Source organism: Chaetodon auriga, chromosome 14, assembly GCF_051107435.1.
Source record: "Chaetodon auriga isolate fChaAug3 chromosome 14, fChaAug3.hap1, whole genome shotgun sequence".
Lineage (NCBI taxonomy): Eukaryota > Metazoa > Chordata > Actinopteri > Chaetodontiformes > Chaetodontidae > Chaetodon > Chaetodon auriga.
The window spans coordinates 19,986,638-20,000,501 of NC_135087.1; positions in this window are offsets into that span (position 1 = coordinate 19,986,638).

A 13,864-nucleotide genomic window follows, 5' to 3' on the forward strand; every position below is an offset into this window, starting at 1 on the left:
ACATGGATGAACAATTCTACAATGAATTTGTTGGAAAATGCATAGGGACCGTTTGGAGTATGACATACTGAAACAGAACAGCTATTTTTCATCTAAGGGGAAAAAACACTCTCAATACACTGCAAGGGTACATATAAAATACATTATGACAACATTTAATCTACATTCAAATAATGGCAAAATACATCACTGCAGCAGAAAGGGGACTGTAATACAGATGCTATCAATGAGGCGATTTGGCACTTTTTACATAGAACTGATTTGAAAACTGAACTCACAGTCAGTCATCAGTCTTCCTTTCTGCTACACATATATTATCCACTATAAGAAATAATCACAAGCACATAAACTGTTTGAATGCCCTCTTTTGTGTTCTCTTAACTAAAGCAACCCTCCAGAGTAATGAGCTGGGATTCAATCTATCCACAAGTTAACTCGTTTGCAAACAAGGGCAGGCCACATGAAGCCATGCCTGCAATGAAATCTGTTCTCCACCAGAGGAGCATCTCACCCCGCAATCCATCTCCCATCATCCCTCTGCAGTCAAGTGAAAACTGCTTAGGATTCACAGACACAGATGGAATGTAAATGTAATGCAGCGTAATCTCACTCTGTTATCCTCAAACAAACATATACCATTATGGGTAAATGCTGCGATGTGACAGACAATACACTGAATGAGATATGCTGCTTGTGAAGCAGAATTTTCAAACGTAGAAAATGTAAGGGTGGCATATATGATAAAATCGGATATATGATAAATCTGCTGGCTCTAAATCCTCTCCTGATGGACATGAATACAAACGTGTGGATTACACCAAAGGAATTACACTGAATAAAATGATCCTCACGTCGATGAGGGAACGCTGACATAAGAATTAGTAACGGTGTTGTTTATATCCTCTTATTTTCCTGCTCTGTATCTTTCAGTATTCCCTCACAGAGTCAGAGGTAGAGCTTTTACATTCATGTTGCGTTACTTCATCTGGATAATTACACTTTAATGTAGCTGCAAAATCCACACCAAACAAACAGAAAAAAGTATCCTTCTTGTTTTTATAGATTCTCATCTTGTAAGTCTCAATGGCAACATGGAGAGCAGTGTTGTGATAAAACCATCTCACTGGCCTTCATTTACTGCCAACAAATAAAATCTAATGCTGAAGGCACATGTAATAAACAGTACTGGGGGACTAACAGCTGTCTTAGCACCTGTGTGTTTAATTGAGCCCTTTTTGAATTTGAAGTTGTTTTATATAAAGACAGCCAAAAACAAAAAAAACAAAAAACACTTCACAGTTCAACAAAGTCTTTGCAATTATGGTTCATAAAACTTTGACAATGGTAACATGCTGACGTTCACCATGTTCACCGTGTTAACATTGACATTTGCTAATTAACACCAAACACAAAGTACAGCTGAAGTTTATGTAAATGTCATTAGTTTTGCAAGGATTTGGTCAGAAACCAAAGCACTGGACACATTAAAACCTTGACCTTTCATGTTGCATCATCATCATCATCATCATCATCATCATCATCAGGTCAGAGGATCAGCAAAGTTCACGGTTCATTCTGAAGGTGAACATGAATGTCTGAACCAAATTTTATGGCAATCCATTCCATAGTTGTTGAGATATTTTACTCAAAAATGCGATTGTAAACCTCATGGTGACATCATCTGGGAATGATTAATGTATGTGCAAAATTTCATGGTTTTACATCCACTAGCTGGGAAGATATTTCTGTTTGGACCAAAGTGATGGACCAATCCCACCAACCAGCCACCCACAGACTGACATAGCTATCTGTAGAGCCATGCCATTAGCATGGACACAAAATGATTCCATGCCTGGGGATCACTTTTATTTTAGCTGTTTTTCTGTTTCCGCTGAATTGATCTACTACAGAGGCTCAGGGCAAGGGAAAAAAAAAAAAGAAAAAAAAAAAGATGACACCGGACTCCTTGTAACCCTGCTGTATGTGCAGCGTGCTGGAATACTAACTGGCCCCCAGATTTGGTGTGTGGTAATTTGTTTAAACGCACAAGAATGTGGTCTGTCAGTCATGTAACATTGTGTAGGGGAAAAATGAATAGGAATTTTAGTTCTAGAACCAAGGCCACCTCCTCCCGCTTCACAACACAACAGAAATAATAGCTGTAGATCAGCAAGTGTCAGCACACAGGCCGACCTCACTTAGTATCATCACAAGACTAAGGCATAGTCAAGAATTAAGACATCAAGCATTCCGGTTTTATCAGGACTTATGAAGATGGTGCATTTAGAGTAGAATTGCAGCAATTTCTCTCAGAATGGCTTTCCATGCTTGGAGCAATTGATAAAAAAACATTGCATACTGCCCAGGGAGAATGAGAATGTGTTGTCTAATCTCTAATGCGCTGGATTGCTGTGGGCCAGTACAAAGTGTGATTGTTATTCTGAAGGTAAAGCTTGTCAACAGCTTCGGGAGAGTACCGAACATGCTGTGAAAGCCATAGAATATGAGAACTACAACTTTTGTCTCCTCCTGCGAGACATAATATTGTTCATGCCCTCTGCATTCAGCAAGATGGAAACAGTTTTCATCTGAAACACAGCAGTCAAGCCACATTTTTTATCTCAGCATGACATCACTGGTCACACCAAAACATGTGGAAACGCAGCTCTGAAACACTAAGACTTGCAAAGAACAGGGTGTTTAAAAACCAAAGCTTGCTGAGCTAAGTTCTCAACATCACACCTCTGCGTATGATGATTAGAATAAGTCAGTGTTAAATAAAATTTGTATATACAGTATATGCAACAATAGGAAACTAAGTATAATATATTGTGTGTGTGTGTGTGTGTGTGTGTGTGTGTGTGTGTGTGTGTGTCATCCTGAATATAGACAGGTATAAACTATAATGCAGTTGTAAGCAGATATTTTTTGGTCTTGATTCTCATAAGGAGCATCCATATCTGCTATTTATAAATCCATTACTGAGTTAAACTGTAAAGTCCCTCTGAGCTGCTTGTAACTTCGAGCTCGTTGCAAACTGGTGATTTGCTAAATTGCATCATTAAAAAAAATGGCAATTAAAGACATTACTATTGTGCAAAATAGTTGCCAGGAAACATCTGCAGTGCTGTCCAATCAAGAGCGATCAGCTGCACAAGGATGTCAATTAAATACTGTAAAGATAGAGTACATTTTCCAAATATATAATACACCACTTATAAAAATATTTTGTACGCATAATCAATATTCTGTTTTGTAAACCATTCACTTTCTTCACAGGAGGACCGACATTCATTTTACTCAACATTTTATACTTATATAAAAAATTAGACACACATTTAACATGACTACATTGCATTTTGTTCATGTGTCGCTGTGTCTAGTGAAGAAAAATAGGCAGAAAAAGATGGTTTATTTATTGAATTGTATTTTGCCAAGCATTTTCTGAAAGGCCAAAACGAGCTCCTGAATGCTGAACAGTTTTCATCTCTTCACAGGCGATGACAGGGAGCGGACGTGAAAGACGCACTGTCAGTGCACCTGGTGTTTTTATAGCGAAAATGAATGTGTGGGCACCTTCCTCAGCTGACAATACCAGGTATAGATTTGTACCTTTTGTCGCTGGGGCTGACAATACAAAGTTTACAGTGCAATTACCATCACGTCCACACTTCTTCCAATACCAAATGTGGAATGTGCCACATTAATCAGTGGAGGTAAATGATGAGTGAAATGGTGCATTAATGTTCATTATTTTGGTGTATTTCTCTGTTAATGAGATGGAGCTAAAGTGATATTTACTGAATGAGTTCCTCTCATAATTGCCTATGCCGCACACTGTTATTCCATGTTTGCACAGCCTGTCAGGAGGTGAAATCAACATTTGCCTTTGCTCTCCAGCTCTTCAATGGACGCCATGGTTCCAACAATTGCATTTGTTGTCTGGATGTGACGGGCTCACACAGGACAGCACCCACGCTGGCAAAACAAACACAGCAGAGGCACAGAGAGCCGCTTGACGAGCACATAAAAAACACATTAATAATGACACGGAGCAGTGTAGTAGCATTGCTGTAATGGAGACATACTTGTACTGTGAGTACAATCAGTGGCAGAATGTAACTAATTACATTTCCTCCAGTACTTTTATAATTGATGGATGATCCATGAATATAAATGACCAATAATGTGCTATGCTTTTATGTAGTTAACTCAATTCATCACAGCAACAAGACCAAAAACAAAACAGTTGCTCAGTTTTTCTTCTCACCTTTTATCACAGCACTCTAAATTGACCTTTATGAGCAATTTTGACCTGGTGATCCATATGACTGACTATTGATTTTATTGGTTTTCTGATCTGATATTATTTAGGTTTGGTTTAGCCTTCTAAATCTACTTAGGTCACGGTCAAACAAACCTTACATTGACTGTTGCGGGAGACAGGATGCATACAGTGGTGTCTTGTGTCAAAGTTGGAAGGTTTATATGCAGCGTTGCCAGACCAATCAGAGCCTAGAGCCCGCCCGACTGGACTGCATTGGATAACTGGGTGGGACTAAATAACCAATGCTGTCGTTTCCTGGTAGCTACAGTTTTAATCACTCATAGCACCTGCCTGACTTTGTTTTCAGACAGATGGCTTGATAGATTTCTAAAACTATACAGGAGTTAATTGAGCCAGATTTGTGGTGGGAATTGCTGGAAAGCAAATCAAACATAAAAGAAGAATGAACATTCGACTAATGGATGCTAATGTTGCTTTGTGTCTGCTAGATGTGTAAATAAGAATTAAGGGTGTGTTTGTCTCGGGGACTGCATGTAACAGCATGTTCAGATATATATATTCATTATTTAGCAACCTGCTTTGCTAAATCAGAGAGATAAATTCAAATTTTCAGACCGTTTACCTGGATATTCACCAACCACTAACTGTCTTCAGATTGGTCTTTTTATTTTTAATGTGGCTGTAATGTAGCATTTAGTAGCAGAAAACAAATCAGCACTCACGCTCCAATGAGTCCTCCATATGGCACCAGTTATCATTGCAGAAGATTCCTGACACAATAGTCAACCAAAGTATCACTATCTAAAACTCTCTTCATCTTGCTGAGCTGGCCCAGATTCCATTCATTACACAAAATCCAAGAGGAAAGCAAATACGTAAGTCCACAGTGTTTCTCTTTATCCTATTTACACAGCCTGAATCCTCCGACTGGCTTATAGCTACTGAACTCTCTGGTGCAGCGGGGTTGAGGAAAAACATGACCCACCAGCTGCCATGGATGCCTCTTATCAGGCCCTGTGTGTGCCCAGTGCTGCTCCAAACATGGCAGCTCCCAGATAATACTATCTGATAACCGTCTGTGTCAAATGGCCCTAACCTGAACCGATGCAGATGCAGAGATGCAGAAAACATGGCCTAATGGGAGGGGTGTGCATGACGAGCATTCAGAGTTTTTGGCTCGAGTTCTCGCGGAAACAATTCATCTGCATGCCTGCATCAGTGATTAATATCATTTTTGTCTCATACACCACAGCTTTTCACACTGCAGGTATTCACATGTACAGAGGAGAATCCCAATATGTGAGTATGTGTAAATATACTGAAAATATACTTATGCTGCACAAAAGGCCTAAACTACAGGAAGCAGTGATTTTATCAAGACAGCATGATGCATGTGTGTTTGTTGACAAGCACTTTATAGATTTGGCTGTCAAGATCATGTCAAGATCTCCAAAACTGAAGTTAAATTTTATGCTCTATCAGAGGATCATTTTGTTTACTGTAGCCTCAAAATGCTTACGAGACAGAAAAAAATACAACGCATGAGTACAACAAGACTGAAGCTACCAAAAACCAAATGACTAAAAAGGTACGATTGGATCACAAGAAATACAAACGTATCACACGAGCACAACATAATGCAGCTGGAACGCATCAACTGTAAGGATTAATCAGTGGCATCATTGTTAAAAACTGGTACAACAAACTGAATCATGTCCCTGATGAGGTCTCACACTGCCCAGGAGTATTTTACTTGTGAAGTATTCCATAAAAATGGAGCATAGCACCGACAGTAAAACTGACCTCCAATCATGTGTTCACTGAGCCTTCCCAGTATGCTCCTTTCATAGCCAATCATCATACTATCACCTGTTACCAATGAACCTGTTTACCTGTGGACTCTTTCTGAAATCAGGGATGCAGAAGACTTTCATGAATAGATATCTAAAAGCACACGAGCAATGCTTAATTCCTCAACATAGCAATAATGGCTAACACGTAGGCAGCAGTAGTTGATCCTTGCGGCTTCTTCATTCATGCATATGAGTGAATGGGGAGGAAGTGAGACGTGGAAACATCTTTGAAATGTTGATTCTATTGTGTAAACCATGTAAAAAAAAGAACAATAAGCGGCTTTTAAGATTATTATACGTCTGTTTTTCAAAGTATGTCAGTCTTGTGCTTTGTTAATATGTCATATGTGAATGTATTCACAAGAGGAAACCCATTGCCACTGTCTTTCATCTCCTGCAGATCAGCTTCTTCTTGTTTTGTTATCTTCATGCCCTCGGGGCCTCGTGCTCTTTTATCTCTTAACAATGTTGCTCACACTGAGTCTGGTGTAAATTTTTTGCTGATTGCTTGCTTGGGAACATTCAAACTGGTTACCCCATGTGTTGATATTTATGTAAATGACTTGATTATTAGGTTGTTTTCCTGCAAGCGTCAGGCATCAGAGACAGGCAGAGAAGATCAGAGTTTCAGAGTTGTTAGGGTCTGCACAAAATTATTCTTATTGCTGAAGGGAGGGTAAGGTCTCCTTTTTTTTTCACCCCATTTGTAATTTTTACCATGAATTTGGAAACTAAGCTATTGGTGAAACTTATTCAGGCTGTTTCATGAATCTATTAAAGGTGACATACTGTGGTCATTTTCAAGCTCATTCTTTTATTTTACGTGTCTAGTAGAAAGTGTTGACTGTTCTAATGTTAAAAGAACACTTATTTCATCCCTCGCCTGCAAATCCCAGTCTGCACCGATCAGCTTCCACAGGGCTGAACAGGCGGCACCCACCAGCTTCTGCATCAGCGCTGCCAGTGTTTTTACAACCAGGGTGTCACTGTAACTGAGTTTAACTGTAGGAAGATAAATTCGGTCTGTCAGTGTGTGGGGATCACAGCACTAATTAATGGTTAAGATGATCACAGTTCAAGCACACTATGTATTTCATTTCTAGGCAATCCAGCCATAGTTACGGACATTTAAACATTTTTCCTCTTTAATTGGCTTTCTATAAGGATCACTTCCAGAGTTGATGAAGCCTGGTATAAGTGTTGTGACATTTGGATTTTTTAAAATTTATTTTATATATATATTAATATTTATGATAGGCATGATCTATTTTCATGTGAATTATTTTGAGCGCTGAAATACTTTTCTTCCTATTTGGTCATTGTCAGGGACTTTTCTCAGTAATTGCACCTGCCATGCTCTTCATGGTGACCCATAGGATCACTCTGTGGAAGGCTTCAGTGGTGATGGTTCAGCTTCTCCACATCACTGAAGGCTGTCTGAGCCTGGAATAACATTACACAACAGGCTCAAATGCTGAATGAGACTGCATTAGTTTCAGCAAATAAACATTTGACTTTGACTGTAAGTTGTGTTCTGACCAAAAGCTAAATTCATTATAAGTTCCTGCTGAAAAAAGCGTAATTTTCCAAGGGAGACTCTACTGGCCCAGGTTTAGAAAGCAGAAGTAAAATGGTAAAATTAAGTTAATCCACTCAGCTCTTCCGTCCTGAGGCTGGGGACCGATGTACCAATTTGTGCTCATCTGTGCAGCTAACAACAGAGCGGCTCCCATGCTTAGCTCTTAGCTTTGACATTATAGCAGCTCCGGTAGTTGCAAGGAAAAAATGACACAGCCTTGCAAAGGTAGCTGTGAAGACATGGGTGGAGATGAGGGGCAAGATGAGCCTGCAATTTACATAGTAAGGGGAGCCAAATCTGAAAGGCTTGTTGAATCCTTTTCTGACCGAAGCAGTCCACAAAAACTGACTGATTTCATATTTTGTGGGTTAGCAGACACCCAAATGCACGTCCACAAGCACATTTCATAATATGTCCCACTTTCAAGTAGAACATGATATATTAAGTATATTTTGAGATAATTTGGGAGAATATTTAGCAAAGAAAATATTAACAACTAAGGGGAGGCTAAATAATGGCCAAAGAGAAACTAGTCAATTTTGGGATAATCTTCTGATGTGTATTAAGGGTGAAACATCTCACAGATGGTTTGGGATATTAGTTAAGAGAATAGAGAGGAACACTGGATTCTAGGTTTGTTCTGATTGACTCTAATTGTGTTATTATTGTGGCTTTTTTTCCTCTTCTTTTTTTTTTTTAAATGTCTGAGTCTTTACACTATATAGCTATGTCCAATAGAAGTCACTTTTTTGTCTGTTTTTGTATAATGTCAAAAGTCAAAAGTTGCACCAAACAGAAAAACTTAATGACAAAACTTTGGGGAGGCTCTTGGCTTTTTTTTTTTTTTTGAAAGGAAAAAAAAAAGTAACCTGACATAAGATCCAGCGCCCAATAATTATACAATCCCTTAATTATTCTAATCCATTTTTAATTCGATTTTGAATAATACGCCTATATTAAGCCAGAACATGCTCTTGCTTGATTGTCAGGAACAGATTTTAATATTAAGACCCGTCATGTGAGTGTGATGTGAAAACATATTTTCCCTCCTCTGCAGCTGTATCAGTTACATATAAGCTAATCTAACTGCTATCTGAAAACTCAGTGCTGGAATATTACATTGCATTCAATTAGATTTCTCTGTGAATGTTACTCATCTCCCCCTTGTGTGAGAGTCAATCATGTGTCACTATCACGTGGGGGGATTTGCATACTGTGCTCTAATGTGGACAGTATGTGCACTCAGATAGCTTTTGGAGTCTTGCTTGGAAAGAAAGCAAGACTGCACATTCAGCGCAAGGTAACTGTGAACACACACACACACACACACACTGTTGACAAGACTGTGGCTGAAAATTGTTATTACAGTTACAGTATGCGAGGCTGCTGCAAATAAATAAAAAAAAGCTAACCCCAGGTAGCTTCTTTCTACCTTATTGTATATGTGACTTTTTTTTTTTTCAATAGATTGAGTTACACAGGTTTGTTGGTACAGTGCTCCCAACAAAAGTCTGCTATATACTGAGCCACGGTTGAATTTCATGGGTCATTTGCATATAGATAGCATAATCAAAGATTTTCAGATTGCTTGAGCGTCAAAGTGATGATTGGCTGAAAACGAATGATTAACAGGAACAAGTTCAATCAGTTGTGTCAATGATAACAAGCAATAATGAAAATAAATACCAGGAAAGGGGGAGGGAAGGGCAAACAGGTCAGCGTGATTGGTAGTCAGAGCACAGAGAGAGAACACTGAATCAGGATATAAGGTATAGATCTCGAAGCTTAAAGATGGCCTAACATCCTTAAAGACAAATTGTGTGTTTACGTTGTATAGGCTATTAGTTCAGAGCGTGTGCATACATCTCTGGGCTTTGTACTCACTCACTGCATGAAGGCTGGGGTCCCAGTACAGTGCTGGCATGCTCTGCATCTCAATAATACCATTAGCATTCAGGTCTGTTAACTCTGCTGGACTAAAAATACTGGCAAACTAAGAGTGAGTTTGATTAGATAAATGCAGTTCAAACACTGTTTACTTGCGTGCGTCTTTCTGTGGAAAATGTATTCATCTTATGTATTAAATAAACAAAGTGACAGCTTTGGCAAACAAAGACATTATACATGTCTTTTTTTTGCCACTGTGGTACTGAAAAGTAGTATTACCTTGCAGGAAAATGGGTGTAACAATATTCCTGTGCACCGGGTGGCAGTGTTAGAGCAGGGATCCATGTCATGGTATCTCACTTCCCTTGTGTTGGTGATTATTTCCAAGGAAGAATAATATACTGTTTTTTCTGCTCACTTGTGGTTTGCTGCAATTAGAGGCACGTATTAACCTGCCTCTTATCAGGGCATGAAAAATAAACCAAAGATGGAGGTTTTGCAGGTGTACAGAACACCTCATTAACTATTCAATCTTTAAAACCCCATCGCTCACTCATCCATCTACCACATCATCTTTACAGATGAAGATGTGGTCTGACACAGTCAGCAGGTGGTAAATGAAAGAAACTCACACGTAACATCATTACACCTTTACTCAAGAGCACCAATTGAGCTCTTGTTAGAGACTGCCTTGTCCGTAAATACAGTTGAGGGCAACTCTGTGGTTATTCCGACACGGTGTTGCAGAAGCCTTTGTGAAAGGTCAGGTAAGCAGCTGTGACATTGTTCTACTCACCAAATGTCACAATGTCCCAGGGGTTGATGTGATTGACAGGGGACCTTATCTGGTGAGATAACACCACTTCTGGTGAAGGATCGCGCAATGGTCACCGGTGGTGGAGTGGGAGATAACAGGTGCTGGAGTGGTTCATGGCCCCAAATGGCACAATATCATTTCACCAGTGTTTTGCTTTGCATATTGATTCGTCTTATTTTTTTCATTAAAGTCAAAATGACATGTGAATTCTCACTTAGACAAAACTTAGACATTCTGGTGAAAATATCCTTTAAGTTTCAAGCCTCTGGATGGAATTTTACCGTGGCAGCTGTTTACTGTCATCAAGAGATGCACTCAACTCAACTTCCTTTGTGTGCTGCTAACTGGAGATTGCATGTTATGATAAAGAGCATTTCCTCATTTTTAGCAAGCGTTGCTATCAAACTTCAGTGATTGACAACATTCAACTCAACCCATTAATCCAGCTGTTCAGTTCGTTGTTACAATTGGTAAATCAATGTATTTTTGGATGGACCCAAGAGGCAGATAATCAGCACGAGAACAAAGGGAGCCATTTAACAAAAATGGTTTATTTAACAATACCAATTAAACCACAAGCAACAAAAACCTGACCAGCAACAAAATGCAAGAAAACACAAAATCAGCCCACAAAAACAAAACATCAACTACACCGTGGCGAGCGGGTAGGAACGAAAACTCTATGGTAGAAAACAAACTGAGGAAGCTACACTATGGAAACAAACAACCAGAAACCAAAATGAGATCTGCACACAGGCGACTAGGAAAATGAGGCAAGATACTATGGAAGCTATAAGCACAAGAAAAAAATGGCTGGAAAGTCTAGGCAAGAAGCTTTGACAATCTGGCAGTGCGCTGACTGTGCCACGCTGCTTAAAACAGGTGGAGAATCAGTGGAATCGGCCTCAGGTGCGCCATCTGCTCACAGCACTGCCATGCCACACCTCCACTGCAGACACGGAGAGAAAAAAACTACACAGAAAGAGATAACAAAATCAATAATCACACAGACTATAACATTCGTATTCCACACTGAAAATGGAAGCTAGCAAACAAGGCTTTGGGATGAGACAGCTAACCGTCTAATTGTGGCGACAACCAGGAAAATTTGTAGAGAACGTTGAGCCAGCCTAAAAAACTGGCCAATCCTTGACAAAGTGAGACATCTGGTCAGTGTACACTAATCAACGGCTAACAATTGTAACAATTGGATGATGGCGTTAGAGGGGTGATTAACAATTCTAACCACAGTTTCAAATATATTGTTTACTGAAACCAACCAACATTGCCATCCTTAGTACTGTGCGACTGGGCTAGTAGTTAGAAATTATTATTCTTACCTTAAACAAACACCAAAGATATAGTGTCTCAGCTAAAAATCTGTATTTCTAATTAGGCTATTTGATATTGGGCAGTCAAATTTATGCACCATTAAATGCACTATTCCCAGATAGTTTTCCCTTCGACTTCATGATTTGGGGTTTTAATGGACATTTAAGAATTTTCATTCCTAGTCAATAAACAGTTCCGGGGGGGGGGGACTTTATATCCTTGAAAGTTTTTGTGCACAAAAATGATCTAAATCTAGAATTGCAGCAAAATACAAGAACAATTGACTGCTTCAAAGATTAACAAGTTCCTTGACTGAACCCATGTAAGACATTAATGAACAGTGACTCTGGATCACCAGCATGCCCCCCTCTGCCCCCAACCTCCTTCTCAGCCTTGCAGTAACTGCCGACCATCCTCTCACCTGTAGTGTCAATATAAAAAACAATGTTCCTGTACATGTGACTTGTCTCTGCCGGTATACCACTTCAACACATTCAGGAGTTTGTGTTAAATCATGTCTGAATCATGGCTGCATACATGATGAATAATTAAAAGGGTAATATAGGGGAGGAAATTAGACAGAAATAATACTCTGATCTATAGATCTTCATCTACTTTGTCGACCCCATGGGCATTTAATTAATATAAAGCTGTTGGGAGGTAGACAGTATTTTATGTGTCCCCGCTGTGTGATAGAAATGAGGAGGATGAGAATTTCTTGGACTCCCTCCTGTAAATCTGGACAATATACTGTATGTCTGTCTTAACCACTTTGGTCGATGGGGCAGCGGAATGAGATGGAAACAGTGATTAGCAAACAGTGGCCTGTTTACACATAGGAGTAATTAACAATAATTTCAACATTTAATTGGGGTTGTGCTTCTGGAAAATTGGTCAATATGAGTCCAGATTTAATCACTTTCTTGTTCTATTTTGTTCTCCACCAACCCCTGAGAGAAACATCTGGTTATTTAGCTCCTGAAAGCTCCAGACAGTTGCTGACTTTGTCTGTCTGCTGTTTGTGCTGGGAATGAAGCCAGCAGTGGGTTTATCAGAGCTTTTTTTTCACTGTAATCACCTGCCTGGTGCGGCTGGAAACAAGTATGATGAGAGCGGTGAAACTCGAAACAGTAAAGCTGAGAGCTTTTAAAGCAAAACAATGAGCTGAACAGTGCTTAAACACTGTAAAACCTTGGGGAACTGCAGATTCAGGTGATCCATCTCTCAGGGTTTGTCACTTATAACATTAATACTAGAGATGTCGGTTTTGATTAACTTTGCTTTCGACAACATGACGCCCATTAACCAGTAAATAACTAGTCAATTTTGAGCTGAGCACACTAGACTGCATCTCCCAGTCAGCACTGATGAAGTGGCAGATGTTGCTTTTGTATGTGAGAGCTTTTCCAGCAGTATTTGGTCAGAGCTAACTTGTCTGCACTTGCTAGCTAGACTTTTAGCTCATCTTTCCTGTCCTCAACCTGTTTTTCAATGCGTTTCATCGCAATAGCTCTTGATAGCATAATGTGCTCTGGTTCGAGGTACAGAACTCAGTCCTTGAATCCCTTGCCCTGTCCCACACTGACTGGTGGCATCCGCTATCCTCCCTTTTAAATACTTTCCTGTAAATCTCCCATACTCTTAACCTTCCTAAGAAAAACTCCTCCGGCAATGCAGGTGGGAGTATGTAGAGTATTAGCTGTAACATCGAGTGACAAGAAGTCATCCACCCAAACAGCACCTGCCAAAAAAAAGAACAAGAAGAAGAAGAACAGGAGAGGGAGTACCTGGCTAAAAGTCTAAGAGTTTGAACAAGTATCTCACCAAATGAGAGGAGGCTTACCTGTACTTAATGAAGAGCAATGTCAGTCAAAGTCATACCTTTTGTAAAATATGCCACACAGATTTAAGTCTGTCCCATGGAGGGACAAGTGTCAAATCTGCCAAGCGCCCAAGAGGTGCAGAAACATGCTCCACCAATGACTATTTCTACTTTCTCTCCCCTTCATTGCCATAATTACCCTCTCCTAACAATTGTCTAGGAGATTCCAATGTTGACTGGCATGGATTAAGTTGTTGCTTGTTTCAAAGGTTACATAGCCTAACCG